This window comes from Gymnogyps californianus, chromosome 17 (assembly GCF_018139145.2).
Source record: "Gymnogyps californianus isolate 813 chromosome 17, ASM1813914v2, whole genome shotgun sequence".
Taxonomy (NCBI): domain Eukaryota; kingdom Metazoa; phylum Chordata; class Aves; order Accipitriformes; family Cathartidae; genus Gymnogyps; species Gymnogyps californianus.
In genome coordinates, this window is record NC_059487.1 from 5,393,188 (window position 1) to 5,407,981 (window position 14,794).

Sequence of the window (14,794 nt, forward strand, 5' to 3'; positions counted from 1 at the left end):
GATAAATGAGCCAGAGTCCCCAATGCCCAAGATTTGGTCATCTCTTTATGAGTTCTGAAGTACCTATTAGCAGCTTTGATGAGTGCTAGGGGAGATGAAGTCTACCTTGAACAATGTTAGAAAGCTGAATCAAATCACTCGAAATCTCCCAGAGGGAGAAACAGCCTGAACTGGTTATAGACACTGTATCCTTTTCCTCTATTGCCTATAAGGTTTATATGAACACTCTGATAGTGGGGGGAAAAGTAAGCATTTTTTTTTCAGCAAAATCTCCCAAGAATTTACTCATATCTATAATAGCTACTTCTCCAGCAATTTTATGTATGTAGTTAGTCAGTTTTGCTGAAGCTTTTATCTCCGCTCTGTGTCTTTTCTTCCACAAAGAGATGCCACCTGCTAAGATGAAGCAGGTGAAAATGAACTTTCCGTGGCACGTGCTCCTGGGCTCTGCCAAGGCCTGTTCAAGGTGGCCCTGAGGAAATATTTCAGGACAGCAGTATGTATTTCCAAAGCACTACACGATCAAGGAATGTGGATCCTGGACTAGCGTGTGGGTTGCCAGACACAGAAGAGTATGGCCACGCAGTTAAAACTGAGTTAATGTGATTTAGCAAGTCACCATGTGTCAGTGGAGCCACAGTAACTGCTTTTAGATTTGTTTTTAGCAAAGCAAGAATGCTTAAAATACCTTCAAGCTTTGAGCTGGGTGCCTGCTTATTTCTAGTTAGAAATGAGCTTGTCTTCATTGATAACAGACCCTAGAAGCCATTTGCATAACTGTGCCCCAAATTTCTCTGTGCCAGGCACTTTAGAATTGGAGTCTAGCACTCCTAAAGTTTGTTGGGGTTTTGTATCTGTGTTTGGGATCAGAAACTGATACCAGAGCTCCCAGAAATTTTTGCCAGGTGTTGGCAGTGGTGGCTGCAGCAGAGAAGTGACAACGTGGAGGCAGGGACAGTCGCCCCGTGCCTTGTCTTAGGCTGCATATGGTCTTGGTAGGGCTGACACCTCTCCAGCATTTGGTGCTGGGGGAGCCCTTGCTTAGACTGCTGATCTCTTCATTGCAGCACTGGGAGGCTGTAGGGAGTAACAAGGTCCCCTGGGCTCGAGCCCAGAGACTGTGTGGGAGAGAGGAAGAACTGCTGCCTCCTTTTCAGGTGGAGAAATGGAGCCATGGTTGTCCTACGACCTGATCACTGCACAGTGGAAGCCTGTGATGCAGCCAGTATTCTACAATCCCAGAATTTAAAGTGGGACCAGAGGAAAGCAGTTCCTTTCTTCTGCAAGCAACTGTCCCCATGGCTGTCCCCATGGCTGTCCCCATGCTTAGTTTGACAGAAAGACCAAAATGAGTGAGCTGGGAGGAGCTGACGTGTTTACAGTTGCTGAAGATGTGGAGCATGCTGCTATCCATGCCCTAACTCTCTGCATCAGGGTGCTCCAAATCCAGCCAGTTTGCTGGGAGATAATAACCCCCTCATCCCCCAGTATTGCAACTTGCATAGTCACTTGAGGCCTTTCTTTAAAATCTTGGTCTGGGAGGATGAACTGAGATCCAGTTGAATGCAATTCATTTTCTTTTTAATGCATTCAGTGGATGCTCTGAAGCAGATTTTGATGGCAGACTCTGTGCTGCTTGCACACACCCAGGAAAGACTTGTTATGCCATGGCAGAGCTTAGAGCAGGTTTGTTGTGCCTGATACTGATGGTTGGTAGCAACTCCTGAAGCCTTGAACATTGTATAGCACCAGCGGCTGTCACAGTCAGTGCTTTCTTCACTGCAGGGAGCTATGGAAGTAATGTTCAGCCTAGTTTAGAAGAAATAAGAGTTGGATTTGCAGCAAGAGTGACTTTTCTATAGTAGCCAGTGAAGTGGTGCTCCAGGCAGCAGTGAGAAGATCCCATCTGGGGCTGTATGTGGTGACTGTGGGGCTTGGGAGGAAAGGGGCTTGTTGTACCTAATGGGCAGTCACAGAGTTGGTGATGGCAACGCCATGCGGCGGATCACTTGCCAGCAGATCAGACCCTGCTTTATGCCTCTGTAGTCAGAACTCTGCATCTGGGGAGTTTTTTTGTGTTTGTTTTTTTTTCTGCCAGGTGCAGGATAGTCCTTTGTCTAAAAGCTATCACACTAAATCCCTTAGAGTGTCTTTGGGCTTCTCCATTGCTCGATGTTTTCATAACAGGTGCTTGCTTGTGCTCTCCCTCTGGGCCAGTGTGGGATGTGTGACAAGTAAGTGCTGACACTGTAATACTGTGAGTCTATTTTGATCTGAAGAAAAAGAATCAGCCAATATAAAGAGATTTCAGCATCAGAAGATACCAGTTTTCCCTCTGTCCTTTTTCCCTAATTGTGTGGAGCAAATGGCCAGTGCTGAGTTGAACTTTAAGCCCAGACCAAGAATTTCAGGGATATAAAATTATTTGATTTGAAAGCTTGGGTTCCTTACAGCTCCACTTCCACTGTGGGAACAAAAGAACTTCAGAAGCACAAGAGGAAGCCAGAAAAGCTTAGTTAAGCCCTAATGATTGCTGAAGGAAACCAGTAAAACTAAAAGAGGAAACAAGTCCCAGTATAAACCTACCCACCTGCTCCCACCTGATGAGGTTACTTTGTGGGCTGTGGTTTTGAATGTCTATGATTCGCAAAGACCCCCTCCTGCCCCCACTCCCAAGGGGACATGGTGGCGGAGGTTTTGCTGTCTTTTGCAGGGCAGAGGGACTGCTCAGCAGGAAATGAATTTTCCCACTACGCATTAGCCAGGGAGAAAAACTGATCACAGTTTCCCACAACTGGGGCAATGCAAAACAAATAATGCGAACATCCGAAAACATTCAAAATCACGGTCCTTTCATGGCACCTGCTGACTGCACAGGATGTTACTCTGAACTGATGCCTCAGCTCTTTACTCCCGTGACAGGACTTTTGAGGCTGTGTCAGATAGCCGCTGGTGAAACTCAGAACAGGGATATAGCAATGGAGAGCAGAAGTAACTCTGCCACTGTGAAAGGAAATACAGGCTGATGGGAGTCAGCTACACAAGCAGAAGGTAGGAGCTCCTATCCAGTTGGAGTAGATCCTATCCAGTTGGAGAAGCATGACCCCTTTTCTGGAGTGTTGCTAATTAGCAGCTATAGCAATCAAAGATTGTTGTACTCGCCCCAGGACCAGATGGTCCTATCATGATGCAAAGAAGTCTGAAGGTGATTAATTGTGCACTGTGTTACCTGCCCCCGATGCTGTCCCAGCCACTGCTCAGTGCACACGACAGGCTGGAATCTCACTTGTCCTGGAGGGCTGATGGATAGCTTGCTATAGGGTTCTTTTATTTTTCTTTCTCTGTCTGCATATAACCGAAGAGTGATGAAGGCAAGAAAGTCCTGTAGAGACTAGTCTAAACGTGTACTACATAGGACAGCGAGAGAGGAAAAAGGTTTATGGGCTGCAGTGGCAGATATCTAATCCTCTACAGCATTTTTCCATAGAAAAGCCACATGGGCTCCCTGAACTTTTGAGCTGCCTCAAACAGCTTTTGTTAGACCTCCTTTGCCTGCTTGGCTCATGTGTATTCCAGATGTTGGTGGCTTGAAGGATAGAGGGAGGTTCCTAATTCTCAAGCCTGGTGTTGTGGGGTCCCACCATCCACCGCTTTTGCATATTTTACTGTTGCCTTGGGTTTCTCAGCACTGCTGCTGGGATTTTCATTAAACTGTGTGCTCTACATGTCTCTTCGCAGAGTATCCTTCTTTTTCAAAGAGGATGTTGTTTAGAAGACATCTTCTGTACCTTCTTCATGAAAGCACATAGCATTTGCCTGTCTTTTCCATACTGTGGTTTTCACAGCATTTAGGCTCCCTGCAGGACAGAGCAGTGATAAGTAGCTGTTGCTCAACATCCAGCAGCAAGCCTTCCCAAGATCATGGTATAATAACGAGTTCAGGTAGATCCCATTCATCCTGTGTTATTGTAACTCTTCACAGTGTTATCCAAGCTTTGTTATGAGTAAGATAATGCTGCAGATTTTGCAGGTAGACAATGCCTTAGGCATGATGCCAGCAGCAAGAGGATTTTAGTAAAGTAAAGAAGTAAGGATCCAATACTGGTATCAACTGCTATAAATAAGAGTTACAATCCTTTGGGCTCCTCAGACACAGGCAACTGAATGCCCCATTGGGCTTTTATACCTGGGTCTCCCTGAGAAAGGAGAACTAGTGGAACAAATGCAACTTATCTGACATACAGAGAGGGAGCTTTAGGGAAATTATTTCTCTGCTACATTATTAAGGGTACAAGTGCTTGTTCTTGAAGCTTACTAATATTAACAAAAGCCCTGAAGAACAGTGTTTTGTTGTTGCATTAAAAATCTTGCTTTCCTCCCCCCCCCCCCCCCCCCTTCCATCTCTCACTCTTTCTCCCCTCTCTCTTTCCTTCTTTGTCTTTTATTTTTGGTCTGCTCTCTCTCATTTTAGTTGATAAACAGAAAAGGCAACAGCGCTAGAACAGTCAGTGCATTGTCAAGGGGCCTGCCTTAATCCCCTGAAGTCCCCGAGGAATAGTAGGGCTGTGTTAAGTGGGCTTCAAAAGCAGAAGGTGAAATGAGGTGTGATAGGAAACCAGCTCTTACTAACTGGTTCACTTCAGGCTAGCTTTAAATAAATTGCAGCTCTGAGCTGCTTGGACGTTGACAAGAGGGCTGTGATATTTGTGGCTGCACTACAGAGAATTTCAGCCTTTTAAAGCAGGAATGGGGAGAGCCTGAAAGGACTTAAAGCTGTGAAATTGTAAAGCAAAAAAACCCCAAGCCTCTCAGTCTGGAGGCTCCCTGGGCTTGTTCCTGGATTGCTTCTCTCGTAGACGAACTTTACCTGGCTCTTAAGAAAACACATGCTGCATTCCTTGTTATTTCGGCTTGGTTTTGGGAGCGGCTGAGCTCTCTGGCAGCAGCTTTGAGAAGTGCCATACATGGATCTTTCAGAAGAACTCAGAATAATGGGAACTGAGTTCTGGAAAAAATGCTACTTAGGACCAATTTGAGAGTCACCAGCAGCTGAATCTCTGGGGGAGAAAAAAAAAAAATCTGAACCCCACATTAGGTGCTGTGAAGTGAGTATCTAAGTCCTAAAGTGCAAATTCAGCACTGCCAAAGCAGCATGTGGACCGCTTAAGGGTTCACTTAGGTCTCCTCATCACCTAGCTTTACCACTATAGATGTTTATGAGTATAAAACTGCACCCAGTTTATCTGAGCCACTAATTGTGGAAGACCAGGGTGGACACCTGATGACAGCTCGGGCCTGATTTTTTGTCCGTTCAGACGAAGTCAAATCCTAAGTGCAGCTTATTCCCAGCAGACTCCTAACAGCATTGATCAGGCTCCTACTTTTCAGGTTTTTAGTCACAGTTTGAGTATCATATTCTCTCTTGCTCCCAGCTGTTTTTCCACCCTTAATCACCACCAATAGAGATGCAGATTGCTATTGATGTTGGTATAATAGCTGGTCCACTGATATAAATCAACACAGAGAGCAATGGGATAATGTAGATTTATATCAGATGAGGCTATAGTATGCTTTTAAAGGCAAAGTCTTGAAAAGCTGAGGTGACTGTTCAGAGTCTTAATTCATCAACAGCCGCTACATGTGAGGAGGTGTACAATGGAGAACACAGTTTTATTTGGTTAAATAATGTTTAAGTTTACGGGTTTGGCAGCTGGAATACCTTAATTTTTAATAAATTTGACTTAGAGAGATGTTGATGGAGGTGAAGAGCTGTCCTCCACTTAGCTATAGATGGCTGGCTTGCCATTCACCTGGGTGAGAAGTGTCCTACATCGCATTTTCCTGGCTCTACTTGGGGGAATATGAATGGTGGGGAACCCTTGCGAGCAGCTACACCCTCATCTGCTCCAACAAGATCAGCAGGAGCAGGTCTATCTGCACCTTTCATACAGATGAAATCTGACCCTCAGTCTCCATCAGCATTTGTTCAGGATAAAGTAATATAATCCCCAAAGGAGGAGTAGCAACAATCAATTTGAACGATGGTGGAAACCTAAATTGCTACCACAGCTTGGAAGGGGGGAATATGGTTTTAGGTGTAAGACTGCCTTTCATTGCTCTGATAGCATAAAGGGGCCTTAAAGTGAATACAGTCATAACTTACACCTGCTCAAAGATTGATTTGCATTCAAAATGATGTAAATAAGCTGTTTTGAGTGACTGACAATCCAGTTTCTGCATAGTGAAGAGCACTATGTCATTTGTATACACTCATTTCTCCAGCCACAACCCTTCTTCAGTTTGGCTGTCCCTTTAGAGAGGAGAAGAGGCCACTCTAAGCCAGCAATGGTCAGACTAAACCCCAGCAAACACAGAGCCTGGGCACAAGGGGAAGGCCAAGGAGTAGAGCAGTGAACTAAGTAAACACCATGGAAAAAATGCAAACCTCACAGTAGGCATTCCCACTGGGTTTTCACTAGATGTGGTGCTGCGTACAGCATATCCGCTGCACTTCCCATCATGGCTCGCCTCTCTCACATACGGACCTTTGTTAACAAGGCCATGACTCAAAGTGAGGTAAAGCCACAAGAGGGTTCAATCAGAGACCAGCAGGAGTGAGTTAGTGAAAACAGGGGGAACTGGCAAACCGAGCACCAGCAGGCAAGTAAAGCACGCCTTCTGCATGGTCGGACACCATGGGAAGCTCAGGAGTCTTGGGCAAGTCTCCTTTCTCCTACAAGGCTGACCTTTTTCCACAGCCGCTCTCCACATATGCTTTACCGCCCGGCTGTGCTGTGGGAAGGTTGCTGGGAGGTGTGAATACAGCTTGTTCAGCAGCACCCACTCGTACCATTCCTGAGCAAGATGGGGCAGGCAGGCACCCGGCCGGCAGAGCTGGCTGAAGGGACAAAGCCAAGTTTAGTCATGTGCCACTTGCGGTTCCTCAGAGGCTTGTGAGCTTTAGGGAGCACAGGCAGCAGCAGCCAGCTCCTGGCCACCATCCTTTCCATGAGGCCCTCTCCTAAGGAAAGGGCAGGTCGCCAGTAAAGTCAGCACAATCAGTCTGGCATGCCCGGGAGGTGCTGCACGTACCATGCGTGAGCAGACAGATTGCATGTCGGTGATGCACTGAACTAGGCCATAGGAGAGGTGTGCAGAAAAGCCAAGCTGGTGGGGAAGTAGGGTCCATGTCCTCTAACCCAGGTTTTGCAACCGAAGCGGCCACCACAACAGGGAAATAGGTTTGTGCTACCAGTGCCCAGAAGCTCTCTCATATGCACTGACTGACATCTGTCAGTGCCTTAGTTGTGTTGAGAGAGAGCACCCAGGTGACAGCTGTCACTCCCCACTCGTGGATAGGGACACTTCATGACTTGACTCCATCTCTTCAGATCTTAGCTTAATTTATGGGGGGAAAAAGTAATTTTTCTTTCAAGCATTTTTGACAGAAAAATAAAAAAACAGAACAGGTTACCCTCCAAGACTGGAAGACACCCCCAAAAATATCCTAATTAAAAAGTAACTTCAAATGGCAAAGAAAAGTTTTGTCTTTGATTCTGTTTTTGGGAGAGAGGAAGGGAATATATATCTCTATCTATCTATCTATATATCCATGGAGATACGTAGATAGATAGATAAGATATGGACATATAGATACATGTATAGATATATTTTGTGAATGTATCAAAGATTCAACTCAACAACTGTTGCTGAATCTGCAGGTTAAAGGAGAAGTGTAGGCTGCAGTAATGTTGCCCAGTTCAGACCCACCGCACTGCCCTGCTGGGATAAGCAAACCAAAGGAGAAGGTCAGAGCTGCAGGCAAATGCTGGCAGGGGAGGGGGCAGCTAAGGGATGGGCCACGATCCTGTGAGTCGTAGTCTATGCCCTGCTCTGTTCCTGCGGAAATGCAGCTGCATGTCATCCCATTCAGGTCAAATTGCAAGGTTCAACCGATCCCAAAGACTGTCCACGTCTCAAGGCTGTACCCTGCTCATTGTCTGCCTTTAAAATACTGAGTAAGTCCTGCTGCCGCAAGAGCGTGAATGTTAATGACAAAGAAAGGCAAAGTCACAGAGCTGTTAGACCCCACCGTGTTATCAATGTGGATGTATCCTTCCTGCCTGCATGCTGCCAGGTGTCCTCCCTGCCAGCTGGCAGAGCTCCATCCACCAGGGATGGCCTTGCAATTATGCAATAGGTACATCTGCCTGCCGGCCCAGCTGAAAGCTCCGAAGACAGTAGTTGACCAAGACAGGAAGAGCAAAACTGTGTCTCTCAGATAGAGCCCTTGGTTAAAGTCCCATTGATTTTGTGCTAACTGTTCCAAGTTCTCAATATCTTATAAAAAAATGAAACAAGAAAGGACTCTCAAGATGGATGGATGGAAATCCAATATGCCAAATGCTCCATTGACATTTAAAATGCTACCTAATCTAATGCAAATATTCATATTTAGGGGTGAAAAGGGTGACAAATGTACATATGATGACAGCTGCAATGCAGGGGACGGTGACCAACACTGTCTCCATGACACTGGAGGTCTAAAATGTATCCAGAGCAATTCCAGTTCAGGCCAATTGCAAGTAGATAATAGAGTCTGCTCTTTTCAGCCCTTTCTAAGACTGCTTATCTCCTGAAATCAAGTCATTGAAAGATATGCTTCTGAAAGCCATAGAAGTATTTATTCCCTTGAGAATGCAACTTGAAACTTGACTTTGGATGCAGGCTGACCCAGTTCATTGCTGTAACTGCCTAGCTCACTCCCCTGTGGGAGCAGGCTTCTTGGCTCCCATTGACTTGACCAACTAGAGCTGTGGAGGGCCTTCTATGTAAGATCCATGCTTTGGTCCTTGTAGCTTACACTGGTAGTGCAGGATGAATAAGATCCAGCTGTGGGTTAATGATCAAGCCTTTCTACCTGCAGACGAGTGCTTGGTGCTGGATCTTAGGCAAGTTGTTGATGTCTCTCCACAGTTCAAATTGGGCAGGCCCCTCCATAAATTGGTGGCATTAGTAGCTTCCAAATGGAGAACTTCTTGGAGGTTAATGGTGAGACATGCTGTGGTCAGAGAAGAAGGCCTTTCTATCATTTGTCTGTTGAGCAATTACTGTATTTCATTGTACAAGGTTTTAATCTTGCACTGAGAGGTTGATCCTTCTGCTATAGAAGTCAGAGGCAGTTCTGTCATAGTCTTGAACAAAGCCCGAATTCAGGACCAGATAATGTTATAAGAGATAAAGAACATGAATGGGAAAGAGAAAAATTGGTGTGTTGGCTGGACATTTCCTAAACAGATTTGTTTCATGCTTCTGAAATTGCACAATTTTTAGTTTGTGTAAACCACTAGTAATCTCCCATTTGGATGTATAAAATTTATTAGACAGTCCTTAAAAACAGATTAAAAATTGACCACAGAGGTCTCCCTCCATTCATAATAAATCCATCTTTATTAAAAGTAAAGTGGTGGGGAAGGGAATCTTCCAGTGTCCGTTTTCAGTTGTTTAGTTACTAGCCTAATCAGTGACAACTTGAGAGTTTAAGATTTATGACATAACAAAAATTAAACATATCCTTTTCTCAGAAGATTGTTCTGGAAAGGGTAATTACACAAATACAGTCTAAGCTTATTATCTTTCTCTTTCTTTTTCTTGTGCTATCTTCCCTCCTCCTCTTCCTTTTTACACTACTACATTTCCTACATGTGTTCAGTGAAGCTGAAAATTATATTTTGATAATGGGCACACAATGAACGTTTAAGAGGGCTGGTTGACAATGTGAGACTTTGTTAAGGAAAAGAGGATACAATGAATAGCTATAATGGGAGTCATTAATGAAGGGACTGCTTTTTTTTTTCCTGAGGAAGGCTACATCTTAATGCTTCTCAGGTTTCCTTCTCTATTTATACAACACTGTGGAGGTCAAACCTAAAGTTAGGTCTTTCCTGGTGATGTGTAATGAAACTTAGGTCACTGAAGAATTTGTTGAGCATTTTTTAGCCTACATGTATTCTGCCTGCAAGAGATTCTGCCTTCCTTTTTGTGGGTGTTCTCCTCCATTCTGCCTCTTAAAATAATTTGCAAATGAAAAATGAAATGAAACTATCAAAAATGTCTGCATATCCCTCTCTGATATCATTTGTATTCCAGTAATATCTAGGAGTCTTGGTCTGGGACAGCACTGTGCGAGGAGCTGTATAAACTCATAAATACAGATAATTCCCATCTGCAGAAGTTTACAATCTATTTTTTATAAAACTTTTTTTTTTATTTTAAAATGGCACTAAGGCTGTTTATCCTCATGATGTCAAGAGAGCTATTCTCACGAAAACTCACCTGAAAATTTAGAGCACCATTTCAGTTAAGAGAAAATCTAGGGAGTTTGATTGCAATAGTTTGTCAGAGCTGGCTGTTCCCAGCGGTGATACATCTGTTGCCTTCCCCTTTGTTATCACAGGTTTTCCCAAGGACAACAGGAGCAGCACACCCAGCTTTTCGTTGCCTCCTGTTCCCATCTCAGCCCCTCCTATGAAAGGGTCATCCTGGCACCAGCTTGGCTTGGGGACCTTCACTATTGGGGTGGCAAAATCCAGCTCCAGCCACGTTTCTGAGAAACCTTGAAGCTGCTGGGAAGGTAAGTACCTAGATTTGCTTTACTGTCCCCTTCTGTGTTTAGTAGTTGTATTAAACTATTGCCCAAGCGGCCATGCAGTGGATACACAGTGTGTTTCTGTGTCTGTGATGAAGGAGCATACCATGAAGTAAGTAAGTATTAATTTTCCTGCTGAGTGCTGGTGGATTGCGAGCCCGATGAGCAGGTGCAGGGCAGGGAGAGGAAGAGAGGGAAAGTTTTCTCCTTTAGCAGCAGCAAAGTAGTAGTAACATTTTGCTTTATTGCTGAATTGCTTTTCACTAGAATAGCATGCAAAGGAAACCCACGCTTCAATACCTCCATTTCCTTAATGACGGAGAAATCCTGAGATGAGTTATTCAGTGTCCACATCCTTCCTGTTGTGTGCATCCTGTCCGCAGCAAAGGAGGCTTCTTAATGAAATAAGTCCTTTTTCTTTCTCTTTTTTTTTTTGTCCCCTCTTTCCCTCTACACCGCATGTTGTAACTCACCTCTTCTGTCTGCCCAGAGAGGAAGAGGAGGAGACGCACCTTGCTCCACAGCCCATTAAGCTCAGAAATGCCATTCCTGAGGGCCAGCACCCTATGCCTTAGAGATTTAGCATCTGGATTGCCAGTGTGGGACATTACCGATGAATCTGATATGCTCTTCAGGTCAGGGTCACTGAAGCTGACATTATTTCTTTACTGCCATTGCTGTTGAGGAGAATGAACCAAATTCCAAACTCAGATTCCCCTGGGTAAGTCAAGACTCAAATCCACTGACTCCAGAGGAGAAGGTCTGTTGCTGTAGCGAAGTGCTGTGCTATCTGTTCTCTTCTAGCAGGTTTTTTTTACCCAGTTTCTCTTTCCATATTTATTTAACATCATCCACATTGTGATAGAAACTGTCCATGTTGACACAATAGGAGTAAGGCCAGCATATACACTACAAGGAGAGAAAAAGGATTTTTTTTTTTATTTCTTTTTTTAAAGATGCTAGATTTGAGATGGTTTCCACACTCAGACATAAGGTCATGGCTATCTAAAGAGCAGAGTGGTCAAGACCTTTTAATGAATCCACCCATTGCATCTAATTAAATAGCTTCAAAAGACGAGAACAGTTACAAGAACCAGTAACCACATGAACAGAGAAGGGATGCTGAAAAAAGTTGCCGATCTTCAATAAGCAGGCTTTTTTTTATTTTTAATGTAATGCTATATTACCACATATGGTTACACATGCAATGTTGGGGAGCTAGCTCTGAAAACAGTTCTTTTACTAGCTTTTAATAACACCAGATGTCTATGTGGCGAGAGGGAGGAAAGGACTGCAATTGAACTGGGAATTGGACCCTGTGGACTAGTTGAGCCCCAAAGCTGTAGCGAAGTCTCTTCCCTTCATACAGCACCACCTGTATTATTAACTGGCATCTAGAAATGGAAGATGCTCTGGGTTTTCAGATATCATAATTCCCTAGCCATCTGTTTGATGTGAGGCTAACATCGTGATACTGCTGCTTATGCCACATTGAGTGTTAAGCCATTACACAAATAATGTAACAAAACCACTCTGCTTTCTGTTGTTGTTGGTCTTTTTCTCTGAAATAGCCAAACACAAGTATTTTGTTGTTCCGTCTCAGCAAAAGACACCAGATGGGCTTGAGAACCAGAGTGCAGACTTATTCTCATGATCTCACCAGATGAGGGGCAGAAACCATGTTAATGTGATTGTCCACCTGTAGGGATATTGTCGCACAAGTCAGTGATGGGATATAGGAGAGTTCTCTACTTCAGTGTAGTAGAAGTTCATCCATACATCTTCATAATAATACAATATTATGCACTCACAGTATAATTATGTATTCATAGTATAATTCGATTCCAAAGTGAAATTATACTGTGAATAACCCTGGCTTCCTACCTGCTGTGGAAGTTGATGCTAATGATTACCATAGTCAGAAACAGCACAATCTGTGAAGCACGATCACGAAATAGCTGTTATAGCCACATCACTCTCCTCATTTGTTGTGTCTGTTCCAGGAGGGCTGGTAACATCCAAACGTGCCTCTGCGGGCACTTCCACTCTACTCAGGAGCCCATCTTTCCCTGGGTGAGCATGGGAGCTGGGATGTGGCCTGTTGCAGAGAAATGGCTTACCAGGAGATCCTCATTTTGACAAAGTTGCTGAGGTTAGTATCCCAAAGTGAGGAAGAGGAGTGTCCTGGCCTGGGGGATCTGCCACTGGAGGACCCTGTTTCCACAGAAAATTGAGTAATCTTGCAGATTTAACAGCTTTCGATGTGGGGTTTTTACAGACATCTTTGAGAGTTATACCTTCTACTTTGCATGGCTGTTGAAGGGAACTAGGGACCAAACTCTTTTTAGAGGTATTCTAAAATCTCAGTCTCTGTATTCAACAACAGGTACCAAACCCAAACATTTACTAGTTCACTCACTGCTATGGCTTTTATATAACAGAAACAAAACTCTAGACAACCATAACAGAGTGTTCTGGCCATGTAAAGGCGATGATACTTAAGTTTTTTAACTGCATCCTAAAAGCCAAGGTGAGGAGGGATCCCTGCCATCCCAGCTGAGGTGGGATTCTAGTGATGGGAAATGAGTGTGACTCAGAGCATCTGCCCCCTGAATTGTCCCAGTGAGAGCCAGTCTCCCTCCATCCACTCTGCCAGGAGCCCACAACACTCATAACTGAGGCACCTTGGTGAGATGTATGGAGTTAAATGTAAATCCTCCAGCACCTACTCCCTTTCCCAGTGGCACCTGGCCAGTGGCAAGTGTTTGACAGCAGGGAAAAGGTGTCTTCCAGACTGGGAGTGCTGCGGAGCAGCTCAGCTCTGTCAGAGCTATTCTCTATCCAGAAAGATGCTAGCACTGATCAGTAAGTTGATTTTAGTGCCAAAAGACTGTGAGAGTGGTTGAATTCTCTTTACGTTTTCCTTTGCTTTCTACTGAAGGTTGCATTCCTGACAACCTGGTGCCCATGAGAGGGAAAAACATGGGTGGACACAGCTGTGGTCAGAACGGTGGGAAGGCTGTGACTGTACCATGTGGTGCACCACAGCAAGGGGACCTTCCTCGTCTTTCCTGGTAAACTCAATCTGCATAAGGAGGAATGGTTTCTGTGCACCTCACACTTTTCTTTCTCATTTTTTGGAGGAGGATGTGGCCTAGAAACCTCTGGTACACACCATGTGTGAAAGGGTGTGCACCAGTGCCACTGTGTGAGTCACAGGACAAAATGTTGTCAACAGTGGTGCCCAACAGATGCTGCACTGCTTAGCTGTGGTCCATCGGAGAGTGAAAGGTGAACAAGTACCAAAAACCCTTATGCGCGCTCACTCCCCTCGAGTTGGTTTGTATGTGCCTTCCAGGGCTGTCACAGCCTGCCAGGCCATCTATTTATCACACATCCTCTCCCTCTGGCACTGCCAGCATCCAGGATCACCCACCTAACCCATTAGCTGGTTTGGTTTGCTTCTTCAGAAAGGTTTTGCGGTCCACAGAATAAAAAATCACTGAAAAACACTAAACTGGAAACTGTTTTCTCAAATTTTTAAAGATCTGGAAACGCACCCTTTCCAATTCAGACAAATATTTTGTAGCTACTTGGGAAACCAGCTCTCACACTGTCAGGAGCTTTTTGGGTGAAGGACAAAGCACCATGTCAGAGCTGCTCTAGGATGTGGGTAGAAATAGGCTGCTGCAAGCCACATGTAAAGTACATGCACAAAGCTTTCATATGGGGACAGGCGGGACTGAGTTAGAATTAAAATGTATGGAAACATTGCTAGATACATGCTGCCTCCTTTACTTCTTCATGAGTTGCTTCCCACTCTCAGGACCAGACCGTTCATTCCTTCTCCCTGAACTTAAATTACAAGGAGAATAAATGAATGCAGAGCAGTAAAAGCACAGGGGGGCAGAACAGGGGACATCCTCAAACCCCTCATATCTCCATCATATGCCTTTTGGAGCCAGGGGCTTTTTGGCCTAGGTGCCAAACACCCATCCACCAGAGATTTTCATTTTTGCTCTTGTGCTCTGCTTTGCTGTTAAGGTCTAAAAAGCAGATGGCTTTGGGAGCCACTCTTTTGGGGAGAAAAAAAAGAAGGATGATGATGCTTCTGCACTTTTTCAGATTGTGCGCTTTTTATCTCCC

The 14,794-nt window shown here is 44.6% G+C and overlaps 1 long non-coding RNA gene across 2 annotated transcripts in view; it reads left to right on the forward strand.

Moving 5' to 3' along the window:
- LOC127023379 (uncharacterized) overlaps positions 1–14,150 on the forward strand; it is a 57,986-nt gene extending 43,836 nt beyond the window's left edge. The window contains exons 3-6 of one of the 2 annotated variants that reach the window (XR_007767432.1): positions 10,457–10,633; positions 11,139–11,369; positions 12,652–12,800; positions 13,590–14,150. This is a non-coding gene — a long non-coding RNA (uncharacterized LOC127023379). The remainder of the gene's footprint in view (positions 1–10,456; positions 10,634–11,138; positions 11,370–12,651; positions 12,801–13,589) is intronic. The other variant, XR_007767433.1, reaches the window with a different exon arrangement.
- Positions 14,151–14,794: the final 644 nt, after the last annotated feature.